Source organism: Rhyacophila brunnea, unplaced genomic scaffold, assembly GCF_057557595.1.
Source record: "Rhyacophila brunnea isolate RB1 unplaced genomic scaffold, BYU_Rbru_1.0 scaffold_123, whole genome shotgun sequence".
Classification (NCBI taxonomy): domain Eukaryota; kingdom Metazoa; phylum Arthropoda; class Insecta; order Trichoptera; family Rhyacophilidae; genus Rhyacophila; species Rhyacophila brunnea.
Window position 1 is genome coordinate 994,636 of NW_028232778.1, and position 14,713 is coordinate 1,009,348.

The window sequence follows — 14,713 nt, forward strand, 5'->3', positions numbered from 1 at the left end:
CTATATTTCTCATTCTCAACTTCGGTTAGGTTATCAAGGCTAGTTATACCTATTTCAATCAGGGTAATCATATTTTCTTTATTATCGTATAGAAAAATATCAGAACTATTTTGTTTGGTTAAAATTTCTGTTTTTATTCGGGCATCAACTTTTATTTCTGCATTTTCGTTTTCGCTGATCTCTTGTACTGAGTGAGTAGTATAAATATAAATGTAAAAATATATGCACTTTGCAAGATATAAATGTAAGAAATGGATGCTGCATTGAAAAAAATGAAAAATGGGGATATATTTTAATGATAATTCGCGCGGAATAAATCCCTCTGATAATACGAAAAATGTGGACATTTATATCGCAAAAAAATTAAAAAGGTTCAAAATAAGAAACATCGTATTGCATGAATGAACTCACATATGCATTCGAATAAAAAATCACATCTATATAAAAAAACAATCTATAAAACGAAAATATTTCTTTAGAACTACGTGCATATTTTATAAACTTAAACAACAAAAATATTATTTTCCATTGCAAATTACCGCACATTTAACATAATTAAACTATTGAACGTTTTTCTAATACAAAAAAAAACAATATATTTGGAATACGCATTATATAATTATTGTAATTTATCTTAATATCAAAAATACAATGATAGAAATGTAACTGAATTATGCCATTGAGAACTCGCTTGGTGCATATAGAGAGTTTACAATAATATTTATATGATTTTAGCAAAACAATAAATAAAAATATGATAAAATTTTTACCAAAATAAAAATGAATCTATATTTTACATTCATCTTCGCAATATTAATTCCGCTCTATTATAAAGAAAATAATCCAAGCGTCAATAAATTCAAGTTCTAACTTATACAAAAAATTAAAGCAACCATTTTGTATGAATTAGTGGACGTAATGTTTTTACATTTATTTATTTTTTGTTTAAGGTTTTTAACATAATTTTGTATTTTCTTAAGTCTATGAGGCTGAGATTTTCAGATCCCTAATAATAAAATACTGTATTGATGATGAATTATTTATAAATTATAGCCATACTTGAAAAATAAGAATTGTGCAGCATAATGAAATGTAGAGTAATTTAAATTTTTTGTAAATATTCCGAAATTATATATGAATATTGTAATTACCGTTTTTAAACATATTTATCTTGATTTTTATTTTTTATATAAAAAACTAGCCAAAATTATAATTTTGCTATTTTTTCAAGATATGATATCAAAACTATGATAAATTTTAAAGAAGATGGCGAGAGAGAAATGTCGAAACTAATTTTTCTGAACAGTATGAATTTTTTTCTTTTTGTAAATAAATAGGGGTGTTCTTTTTTGTAATCTAAAGTGCTTAGTGGATTTGATAAATCGTACTGATTTATATCAACTATTAGATGATAAAGGTAAGTTTAACAAATTGTGCAACATACTTATTTTCTTACAATGGTTGTAAATTATTTATGAAAAAAAGGATTGAAAATATTTTATATTAAATGGGCTATAGATGCGTGATAATATTCTAAAAAAACTATTTAAGTTGCGTAAAACATATAATTATGGAATATGACCATGTAATTTATATTTTATTATAAAAAAATCTAAAAAAAGCGTATTTTTATCCCTGAACACATTTACTAAATATAATAGAATTTATAAAATCATATAGAATGTTTTCAATTAATCACATTTAAGATTTTTTTTATTTGCACAAATTTTTTTTTTACAATTAATTCGAAATTTACATCAAGAGCAAATATTAGACACTGTCAATATTTCGACGTATTATAAAGAAGCCTGAACACTATAATTCGAATTCTAAAATAGATTGAAAAAAACCTACACATGAATTCTACGAAAAGCAATGGAATAAAAATATTTTCAGTATTATATGTTTTGATTTTTCTATCTAACACAATACACTGTTGAAAATACAAATTTTGACGATTTTTACTAGAAAAATCGCACATTATATGATTTTATTTGGGTTGAAACATCTTAGTCCTATGTTCGAAAATTTCATAAGGTGGATATTTAGTGATGCTCAGGTGTCCATAACGATAACTATCTGGTACGTCTGTAAAATTAAATATGAAGGCATTTTCTGTTTTTTAATAAATACACGACTGGTTTTGTTTCAAAAAATTGTATCTTAGATATCTTTAGCTTACTAATTATCCGTAAAATATTTCCTGCAAAATGTAAATCGTATGGTGTAAAATATGAAAATGTAGCTAGCTCTTGTTTTTGTATCCAGAGATTTCTATCCAATCTTTACTAAATTTATGGAAAATGTGATGGTGGGAGATAGGCATATTTTAGGCTATTCAAATATGCAGATACCGAAGTTAAATATAAATGTTTAATGAAGCATGTGTGCTGTTTTATAAACAAAATTTTATATATAAAACGATTATAGTATTATTGTGGACAATGTCTATTATTTATGTCTTTTAATTCGTGGTGCCCAAACAAGTATCTTATTTTAAATTCGTCGAAACTGATCTCGCTATTCATACGTGAAAAAACAAAGGCAGGCATCATATTTGATAGCGTCAATATTATTACCCAATCAATATGAATTTAACTTTGTATACTTGATTTTTTTATAAATATAAGCTTTTTAATATAAAAAAACACGAGTAATTATTTGAAATTTTATGAGAAAACGTGTTGTTAGTGATAAAAATTTGAGAATTTTATTTTTATATTATTGGCGTTGGCTTTGATATATTTATCCCATTACAAAAATCGAGATTTATATACAAAAAAATAACAATCTTATATAAAACTATATTTCCAAGTGTTTTTATGGCATTTAAGTGCTAAAATGAGAGTGCATTTAGTGCAAATGGCCAGAAAAGAAATTCATATAAAATATATGATATTGTCTATTTCATTTTTTTGCTTTGTTAACATTTTATCGGTGTATTCTCAAATATCAGTATCCTATTTATTAATTCAAAGATGGCGCACTTCAGTGGCATTTTTGTCTTCAAAGTGGCTTTGAAACACACGGTAAAATTATTACCATGATTTGCCAGCCTATTCACTGCAAAAACTATTCATAAAGCCATGTAACTCCAATAAGTAGCGTTTTCTGTTTCTATGGTTAAAACTATCATTTTTTATATAATACGCGGTTATATATCATGTAAATACTTAATATTTTTTAATATTTGTACTGATTTTAGAAATTCTTAAAAATATTATATGCTAACACTAAGACTTGTGCCTATTTAAATCATTTATTTCTAACATGTAGGTTTTATTTTCCAAAAATCTTATTTGCTTTCAATTTTACGTGTATTTACCCCTTTATCCATTGTTTTAAAAATACTTAGAACGACTATTCAAATACAAAAATACTATCGTGAGTAAATCATACATGTATTATATATATTATATTGCGATCTTTTATTTTTCAGCTTTGTTTGTTCGGCTGAAATCTTTCTAAAATAAATAAAAGATAATTAAAATTAGATACAATGTAAAATTGTAGACATGGTGAAATATTTGGCAGAAATAACTTGATCGGGTAGTCATTAATTATTATAATGTGTTTTTTTTATTATTTTATTTGTTAGAAATCGAGTTATACTTAATCAAGTTATTTATCAGATAAAAATCCATCTGGTTTGAATTTTAAGCCTTTATTGTAATCGTTTATTGTTCGGTTAACGTTAGGTTATTTTCCATTTTTTTTGCAAATATTTCTGATTATTAAGTTATTTTTATCAACATTATGATAAAAATATTGCTGGAATCATTAATGTATTATATTTTTATGTCTGTGTAAAGGAAATTCACGGTAATTGCGAGTTTTTTATCTTTTAAAACAATTAATAATTTAGTATAATTCGCTGAAGTTAACCTGTAAGTTAAAAGTTTATTTTTCGAGCCCAATATTATTTTCACAATTTTATGGTTTTCTGATACGTTTTGGCTAATGTGCATATATAAAAATTCAAAAAATTAGACTTCTCGATAGCTGGCTTTACATAATATATAAATATAGGCAATCATTTGAGTTCCATTACTAAATATGCTTAAATAATTCTTGTTATGCGAAAAGGTACAAAATAAGGTATTATCTATACTGTATATCTTTTTTATTTAAATGTGAATGACTGCTTCCTGTATGAAAATATAATGAAAGTTGTTTTAATATAGAAAATGTGGCTTTAAACGTTTTTCTCTTATTAGACAATTAAAATATTTTGTTATTTTAACAAATAAAAATATACATTAAAAAAATTAATAAAGATAAGAAGCTAGAAGAAATTTTTAAGTCAACGATAAATATTAAAAACATGAACAGTGCAACGCGTAAACTAGAGTTTAAGCGTAAGTAGGAGATTTCGTACATTTTTTAATATTTAAAATAGATTTCAGAAAAGGTATTATGATTAATACTATTTTGCATGATATCACTTTGAAACCTATAAAAAATTTACGTTTGTATGCGCAATGGTTTGATGATTTTAATATGATAAATATATTGATCACACTGGTTTAAGAAATAAAAAAAATAGAAAGATTTTTAAAAATAATAATAATTCACGATGTATTAGAGGCTTTGACGATATTCCCGGGGCTATAAAAGGGATATATGGATGCAAAAGAAATTATTGTTTCAAGCTTACAGTGAATCTCACTCTCGACTTTCGAAATCCATTATAGTAACCTTATGAATATGTCAAATGAACGTGGAATACTGAGAAAAAGAAATGCCTTTGGCTGTAAAAATAAGAAGAATATCCCATTTCCTCACGCCATTTATTCCTTTTAAGAAATGAAATGAGGAATTGTTCTTCAGTTCATGAAAATGATTTAAGTGTAATTTTATTATACATTTTTTATTTATAAAATAAATTAAAAGGCTTGAAAATTGAAATAAAAAAATTTAAAACAAAAAATAACACTGAATGAGCTATAGACTATAAAATAGATTACAGAAAAATATATCTTTTATGTTTAGAATAGATAATTAGACATAATCTTTGCTTATTTAATCGATAAACAAACACATTCTTGCATAATTTAATATTAAACTAAATAAAAACTAAAAGTATAGTGTAATATAAAATTATGCAATGTTTTCCGAGAGGATATTCCTTTTTAATTATGTATTAAGCCATTGTAAAGCATAAACTTATTATTTTATATTTATGCATCATGTAAAAATTTCAAGGTGTTGATTTATGACCATCGGAATTTAAATCTGTTGGATAAATTATTTCTGCTAAAAAATGGTTATTTTTTTGCAAAATAGAAAATTACTTGGTGGCCGAATTTTTTCCCGGTAATCTATGAGCTTTACAATTATCAATAAATTTAGATACTTAAAGAAATTTTTTTCGGAGATACGTGCGAAAGGACAATATATCATATACCTCGTAGATCTTATAAATTACTTGATTGCTGCTGCTTGACTCAAATCGTAATTTAACTATTAAAAAATTTATACCAATGAATAACTATACAGACCCTATTTTATATATGAATTTTGTGTTTAAGCTTATTATCATATCCTTAATTAAGAAATAGTAAAAATCGAGGGGCCACAAAAGTAATTATTTTTAGTTATATTGTGGCAAAAATCTAAGCTAAGTAGAAGAAAAGGTGTTTTTGAGATGCGATCTTAGTATTTACAAAAAGAAATTGTATTCCTGTTAAAATTAAATTCATATTTTTATCCTCCTCAGTTTTTACATTAGAAAATAGCGCATTCAAAGGCATACTAAAATACCTATTTATATATTAACAAGCTTTTATGCTGTATTTTGCATTAAGAATTATCAATAAAACATGGTATGGAAATGGCTACAGCTATATAATAAATTTTTCAATTTATTTTTCTTTTTCATATGAAGAATTTCATCGAAAAGATCTGTTTCTAGTTGTATTATCTGTTTTATATAGGATTTTAGAAGTCTAGCATGTTTAAAGCTGTTTTTTTATTTTAAAGATATTATACGGATTAATAATTTTTCTGAATCAATAAAAAGAATCATGGATTATTGAAAATTTGAACCATAAAATCATACAATTTGTATTTAATTTTATTTCAATCTTGGAATACTTTTAAGTACTATACATGGTAAGAATAGCAATCGTTTTTTAACATATTTATCTGCTATTTATTCTTTTTAATATCATTGAAACCTTAAAATTATTTTTTTCCTTTGTTTGCGGCCAATTTTTTATTCGTTTTATTCACTGTATATAAATCAAACCACTATCATTTACGAACGATATAATGATTTTAAACCATCTAATTTTATACTTATGTCGCATCGATTGACTTAAAAAAAATCCAATTCATATGTAAAAGGTTTTCAGCAACTATGATGATCTCTTCAGATGTCAATGTAAAATGTGATGCGCACCAGAAGATTTTTAGAAAGACCTTTAAGCAGGCTTAATTCTTTGATATCATATCAATCTATATGCTGAAATTAATTTTTGGTATTAATATTGAATTAAATACAATCATGAAAAAATGATTTTCTTTAAATCCAAATCAATAACAGATTGTGACAATTAAAAATACATGAAACCAAAAATTTATCTAAAAAAGATATACCATATATATTTAAAAATTTAAAGTGCACTGGTTCTGTGATTATATTTTTGGCAAAAATATATCAATAAAAATATTTATGAAATTTCCCCTTCAAAATATTTCAGTATGTGTTTAAAAAAATAGCATGATAATAAAACCCCACATACCACTTTAAAACTTAGAAAATATGATAGAATCTAGAAAAACGAAATTATATAATTTTATATGTAAATGATTCAAAGTCAACTTTAAACAATCCTTTCAAATAGAAGAAACATCGTCTTAGGAAAATACGGACGTTTCTATAATAATTATTAAGACGAAAATGTCCTAAAAGCGCTATAGGGTATCAGATTTGACTTTTGATATCTATAGATACCCTTCTTTAGTATGTACAATCATTATATCTTTTAGGCAAAAAAGTGTCTTAATTCTCGTTAATACTACATAAGATAAATTTTCTAGATACTGCAATCAGAAATTATACCTTATCACCAACATAATCAAAATTAAAAAAAAAATAGACTTTATAAAACTCGAAAAGAAATTCAATCAAGAAGCCTTATAAAAACTTATTAAATCTTTTGAAGCCATTACAATAACACAAATGAAAAAATGAAATTTTCGATAGATATTCAGTACTTAAAGCTGCGATTTATAAATTTTAATTAAAAGAGCTGATTTTTTATTGATTTTTCGAACTCATCACGATCATATTTAGCCCCATACTTTATTCCGAGTGGAAGTTAAAAAAATGATGAGGCTTCAGATCATAAATGTACTAAACTTTCAATATTGGGTCGGATCACTGCAATTTTTTTTTAAAAAACAGGATGGGCACACTTTAAAAGTACATCAAAGAGAGAATGTGATTATAGTTCAGTTATTACTGCATTCGAATGATTTTTTTTAGATATATTATTTGGGTATTTTTAAGTCAGATAGAAAATAAAAAAAAATGATTTTTCAGTGGTTTAAATCAATTTAAAAAGAAATTTATTTAATTATGCAAGGAAATAATAAAATAATATCATTATATATGAGTTTTACAGGGTATAAATGGAAACCCTGAAAGTATGTGATTTCAACAGCTGTACATATCTTTTCTGTATATAATATTTGATGTGATTAAATACAAGACAAACAAATCCTATATCGAAATTTTTTTGAGTTACGAGATTTGATGCATGAATTAAGGTTAATATAAGGATTTAATCGCTCGATAAATAAATAATAAAAAATCGGAAATTTAAATATCGAAAATTATGGCTCGTAAAAATATATAAATTTGTGCAAAGTTCTTTTCCTAATATTTCGCAGCTTCTTGAATATAAATGTATTTTTAGCAACAAAAATCAAAATAATTATATGTATCAACCAGTATACCTGAATATCCCTATAAGCTCCCATTTGAGACTGGAATGAAATAAAACATCCTATAAGCCTTCTAACGCAAATACGATACATATCGATATAACCGTGCATTGTGATTCTATTAATGAATATTCTCTAATATATATTATAAGAATATTAACATCGGAGGAAATAGATTCGCCCTATATATTTTTTTTTATAAAAATATAAAATAAATCTAGTAAAAACTGTTTTTAACATGAAATTTATATCCTTTAGATGAAAATATTTACCATAATCTTAAGATTATAATAAAATCAGTAGAGTCGGAATGAAAATAATGCTTCTAAATAGAGCTCAATTGATTTTGTACAGAAAAATTATCCTTTTTGGCTTGTAAATAATTTTTAATTTAATCTTAAGAATTATAATGAAAACCTTTATCTAAAAAATATGAATACACCAGAATCCATATAAAATTCACATGGTTTTTAGGTTATTTTGACCCATATATAGTCTAAAAAATTAAAATAATAAATTAAATCTTACTGAATATAATAAGTAGATATTATTATCTCTTGAAGCAAATAATATTTTATTGCACAATATATTAGTTAATATATAGCTTTGGTTTTCCAAGTTTTTTTAACTAATTTCATCTGGCTAGAGTGAAGATTTATTCATAAAAACTACACACTATATTTTTTAAATAAACAAGAACATGGCAATTTCTATAGAAATTTTATATCCTTCTGCTACTATTTTTACGTTAGCAGATTATATCATTCAAATCTACTTTACGGTGTTTTATCAGTCGATATCCTTTATTTATTTAACCCTTATATCAGATGTAACATTTTGATGCAAAATTATGTTTTTAAACAGGGATAATTTGTATTTTTTTCGGTTCGTATTAACTGTTTTGTGGACTATTTCTAAAAAGCGCTTAAATTTTTTATGTGTCTTTTTTTCAATACCCCTGAAATTGAGAGCAGAAAAACCCCATGTAAAATAAAAAACTAGTATAAACGAGATACTGTGGTTATAAATTCGTTGTAAGCATTAATATTTTAGAGACTTTAGGATAAAATGGTAATTTTTTTAACAACATCGGCCTTATATAATGGGGTTTAATTAATTTTCAATATTATTTTTCTGTACATAATATTATAGAATTTTCAGAGGTTATTAAATTTACACGAGCATGCATAAATTTGGATTTAAAACTTCCATTCAAGTGATTTTCGCAATATATAAATTATTTCATACTAAAGATATTCAATTTTAAACGTCAATTTATTTAAAACTTTATGATAGAGAACTAATAGAGATTTATTCCAACTTATTTTGTCTAATTGATGGACATTATGATGTATTGAGACTATATAGGGCAAAAGGGGTTTACTGGGAATTGAACCCAGGACCGCGCGCACCCTAAGCACGAATCATACCTCTAGACCATAAACCCTCGCAAAATTCTAAAGTAGAGATACATAAATATATTTGATATATACAATAATAATGTTTTCATTTTACTGCTAAATGTGCGGAATTAATATTGTAACATTTTATAGGATTTTCTTATAAAACAGATATGTGATCACTGAATGATCGTTTCCTTATCTTGTAAGAATTAAGAAATATTCTATTTATTTTAAGTAGATTTTTATGCAACATAATGCCATATAATATACTAAAATTTTAAAAACTAGGTAATGTAATTTTATTCTGCTTTTAACTCCGAGTCTTGAAATGGAGAACGTTATTGTATCCAATAGAATCAAAAAATATGGATATACGATAATATCAAGCCCAGTCAATATTAATTCAAAATAAAGATAAGGTAAGAAAAATTAAACAAAATTATAATTTGATTTAGTGTTTTATTTTCTTTTTATGTAAATTTAAGCGCATAACCTGTGTGTTTTTTTGAAAAACAATTTATAAGCTACTTCTGTGAATAACACCACCTTTATTTATTTCATATAATATCACCCTTTTTAGTTATTAACACATAGTTTTTTTCATTATTATTTTAATGTTTGTGAGCTTTCGCTTTCTTTGATATTCTAGGGTTCATAATATTTAGTTTATAAAATTATGTGACCTAAAAACATGAGTAAAAGCAAATAATAATGATGCAACCTCTGTGTTTTATATTATATTGAATTTTTATAATTAAGGGTTAAGTTTCTTCTTCCTATAAATTATATCTACTGTGATAATGACGGCCTATTAGGAATATTTAACAACTCCTTAATCCATCTTTAGACGCCTTCCTCTCATCTATCTTCATCAACTGCTCTTGTTCTGTCAAATGATATGAGTTCGCAGGTTATGTTAAATAACTTATATTAATATTTATTACAAGCGATATATTTGATGAAAACACTTGAATCAATAAGCCTTGAAAAAATATTTTTTTTGAGGAATATTGTTGAGGGCATATGGCTGAAATATGTATTAACTAAGTATAATTTGTAGGGCAATCTCAAATTTTACTTAAACAAATAATTATACAGCGAATAAATTTTCGATTTTACTGTTTATACGATTCTTTTTTATAAAAAAAAAATTTATTTTGAAAATACTGCTTTTTGCATTAAATAAAACTATGAATTTGAGTAATTTCAAGAAAATTTAAAAATAAAAATAAAAAAAATATTTATTCACATAAAACCAGACATTCATACAATTATATGTTTTATAAAATGCTTATTAAATGTAGATATGACGTAAATTTAACATAACTTTATGCTTTTAGCAGCTAAATGTTCTATAATATTTTTCTTAAAAGCAAATATTAATTAAAGAAGTAGAATTTCGAAAATAACATTCGTAAAGTCATAAGAAAAAATTAAGTCAAAACAAGGCGATATGATTTATATTGCATGCAAAAAAAAATATTTATTTGATGGTATGTTTGGGAAAATATAAAACATTTTTTTATAATCTGATCTTAAATGGAATTACAAATAAATGTAATTTTAAAAAAATACAGAAGGATAGAATAAGCTATTTTCTTAATGTGCATTATCTTCTAAAAACATAGCTTTTAGTTCAAAAATAAAAAATAATTAAATTATGATTTTCAAAGACAATTCAATTAGTGGTTTTCAAGCTATTTAAAACACAATTTATGGCGCTTTTATCTTTATTGGGGCAAATACACGCAAAAAATTTAGCAATAATATGCATTAAGTAAGTTTTATTTTTAATTTTTATTCATGTTAAAAACTGATATAATGTTCAAATAGTGCATGTTTTTGCAGCTTTATTAACGCTTTGAAATATTGTTTAGACAAATGGTTCAAGTAACTTTTAAGAAAACACTATCAAACTTCAATAATTTTTTTATTGGAAATTGTTATAGTATGCTCGAAAGAAATACTGCAGGCAAATATTATTTTCATTATATAAATATTAAATAAAGCTAAAAATCTTTTTTATTATTTTGTGGCTTCCTTTTTTATGATTACTTAAGTTTGATAAAACTATCCAAATTTTTAGGCCTTATAATATATAGCTGTTTATTTATATGATTAAGTTTCTTTTATTTTTATATTCTACTTAAACTGACAGAAAGTTTTTTTTTATTTAAACCACATATTTTATCTTTAAATGCCCACTACCAAAATCTATAAAAATGTGATTTGTTGTTTTTTTCGAATTTAAAAAATATATAAACTACAAAAAATTTCATTCGTTTCAATCTAGATTATTGAAGAAAACAAATGTGGCCATAGTTTATATGTGTAAATATTCGATGTAAAATCTTGATTTGAAGGATTAGGGTTCGAGTTATTCTTACATAAATACATTGATAAAAATTAGTAAATTTATAAACAAGTAATATATGCCGCTTAGCGCAAGAAATATAGAAAATACTGGTACTATCACCGAAAAAAGCAAACAAGCATTTTAAAAACCCACTTTATCGGGGTGCATATACGCATTATCACTATTTTATAGATAAAATATTTTTTTAATTACAAAAGTAATTTCATGGGTGTAAGGGAAACCTTGAGCCGATTGACGTGCTTCTAAAACCTTTAACTCAATTTTTAAATGATTCAAATATCATTCTGCATCTTATATTTATATGAAATATTGCGATCTATGTAATCCAAAATTAGCTTTATTCATCATAACGTCATTTATATGGTTTACAATATGTATTTATTCATGATTTATTGAAGAATAACGGAAAAAATATACTTTGAATTGCCATTTACGTAAATAATTTTTATTGAAGGTTTATGTCGTTTATTCATAAAAAAATGCCAAATTGGATTTAGATTCTAATATCTGACAGAGAAACTGAGCTTTATAAATAGATCTTATCTAAATCTCTAAAAAAACGAACATTCTATAATGATTGATTCAAATGGGTGTAACATATTATTGTTTATTATTCGAATTAAGATGTCTATAATTTCTTTTCTGGTTTTAGGCAAAAATAAATGTTCACTGTAATTTTTGAAGAATAACACAAAAAAACGATATTTTATAAGAAGAACGCAAAAAAAGATATCTTGAGGCAAAAAAATAAATTAAATATTAAAAGCGTGCTGGTTAAAAAAAACAATGGTTTTTATATTAAAATAAGAAGGAAATCATATATTCGTTTTAATTTGAAATTCTGGCATTTCAAACAAAAATTACAAGAAATAACATGGCATAGCCTTGAAAAAATAATGATATATTTTTTATATGAATTTTTAGCAACACTTTCAAAGCGGCCTAAATTTTTCATAAAAAAATTAAAAAAATATAGATAAATTTAAATTCCTTTTTTATTTCTTTAAAAGAAGTATAACAGTAAAGAAATGTTCTTTGTCCATAAGAAAATATGCATACATGATTAAATAAAAAAATAACTAACTCTTCAGATTAACACACTAACTAGCGTTGATTATGATATTTTAAACTTGAAAAAACACATTCATAAACAACACAATTCTGTTATTTTTACAAACATCATTTTATCGCTTACACCATAAATACACCTTTTGAGTTTTTATAACTTGCACCATAAATACATTTATTCGAGTTTTTATAAAAATTCCAACAAAAAACAATATTCCGTATGATAATAAACATTCATTTTACTTTATATAAATATGATGCAAGAAATATAAATTAGAGATAATATGACTGTAATAATATTTCGAGGGGTTGGATGTTCTAATGAAGCAGAAACACATGCACAAATGATGGATAAAAAAAAACTCTATTTTTTACTCTTTAAATGTGAAACCAATTGTTTTTGGCTTTTAAATAGTATTATTCGCAATAGTTGGATAAATGGTTTTTATAGAGCTTTCAAAGGTTTTATTTAAATAAATATTTATATATGAAAAATAAAAACCATAATAATGTAGAAGAGACAATACGGCACAATTTTTTGAGAAATATTCATATAAAAATCCGTTCAAAAGATACTTCTTACAGAAACATATTACTATATTTTCTTTTTTTTTAATTAGTTACTTGCATTTTGTATAATATATAGTTTCGTCTAAAATAAATTAATTCAGAATATCCTTAATATTATTTTTTTAAATCTTGACATCAGCGATTTACACTAAAATTTTATAAATTAAATTTTTTACATTCTTCATTTTATATTTTTCCAACCCATCAAAATGGGTCTGCAGCGAAGTGATAGACATAAACGTTCAAAGACAGGTGCAAAAAAAGGGATATACCGCAAGAAACGAAAGTTTGCTTTGGCAAGACAACCATCTAACACCAAAATAGGGGAGACGAGGGTAAGGCCTTTACGAGTAAGAGGAGGAAACATCAAGAAACGTGGCTTACGTCTAAATACTGGCGAATTTACTCTTGCATCAGACAATGTTTCACTAACAAGTACTATGACGACTGTGATGTATCATCCTTCAGATACCGAACTTATGAGAACCAATACATTGACTAAGGGTGCTATTGTTAAGATTTCCAATGTTGAAGACTTAAAAGAAAAGGTAGCTGAACGATTGTCTTATTTAAAAAAGGTTGATCCTACTTTTGTGGATAATTTAGAGAAGGGAAATTTGTATGGTGTGATTAATTCTAGGCCTGGTCAAGAAGGATTTGTATCGGGTCGCATCTTGCAAGGTGATGAGCTTAGGTTTTATATGGCAAGATTTAAAAAGAGTAAAGCTAAATAAATAATATCGGATTATTTAATAATCATTTAAATATAATTACACTTTAAATCTAGAATTTATATATTTAATTAAGTATATATTTTATTGATCGTTTTCATATAATTTATTTTTAAATATAGATTATTTATGAACTTTTTATTTATCATATTTACTGTATTTTTTAATAATACCTAGTTTTTTGATTTTTTTGTCACTGTAAATTTATCATATTATATATAATTTATTTATCTATTTAATTGACCTTTTATGTATAATTCAGTTTAATATCTAGCTCAGAGGAAGGTGTCAAAAGATGCATCAAGGAGTTGTGCAATATTCCCAACACGCTGAACACGTCTAAATAGATAAAATTGATAAAAATAAAATTAACCCATAAATAAATAAGAACTTCATATCTAGCTTAAGCAAGATACTTGAACTCATATTATTTGAGAGAAGAAGAGCAATTGACGAAGCTAGATCAAAGAAAGGTGTCAAAAGATGCATCAAGGAGTTGTGCAATATTCACAACACGCTGACTACGTCTAAATAGATAAAATTGATAAAAATAAAACTAACCCATAAATAAATATTTCGTATATGTTCCTATATGTTTTTAATTTAAGTAT

General features: G+C 24.6%; 1 non-coding gene across 1 annotated transcript; it reads right to left on the bottom strand.

The window, feature by feature from the left end:
• Window positions 1-9,328: 9,328 nt before the first annotated feature.
• On the bottom strand, window positions 9,329-9,400 carry TRNAP-AGG (transfer RNA proline (anticodon AGG)). The gene has a single exon. It is a non-coding gene; the product is annotated as a tRNA-Pro (tRNA).
• Between the last annotated feature and the right edge of the window lie 5,313 nt (window positions 9,401-14,713).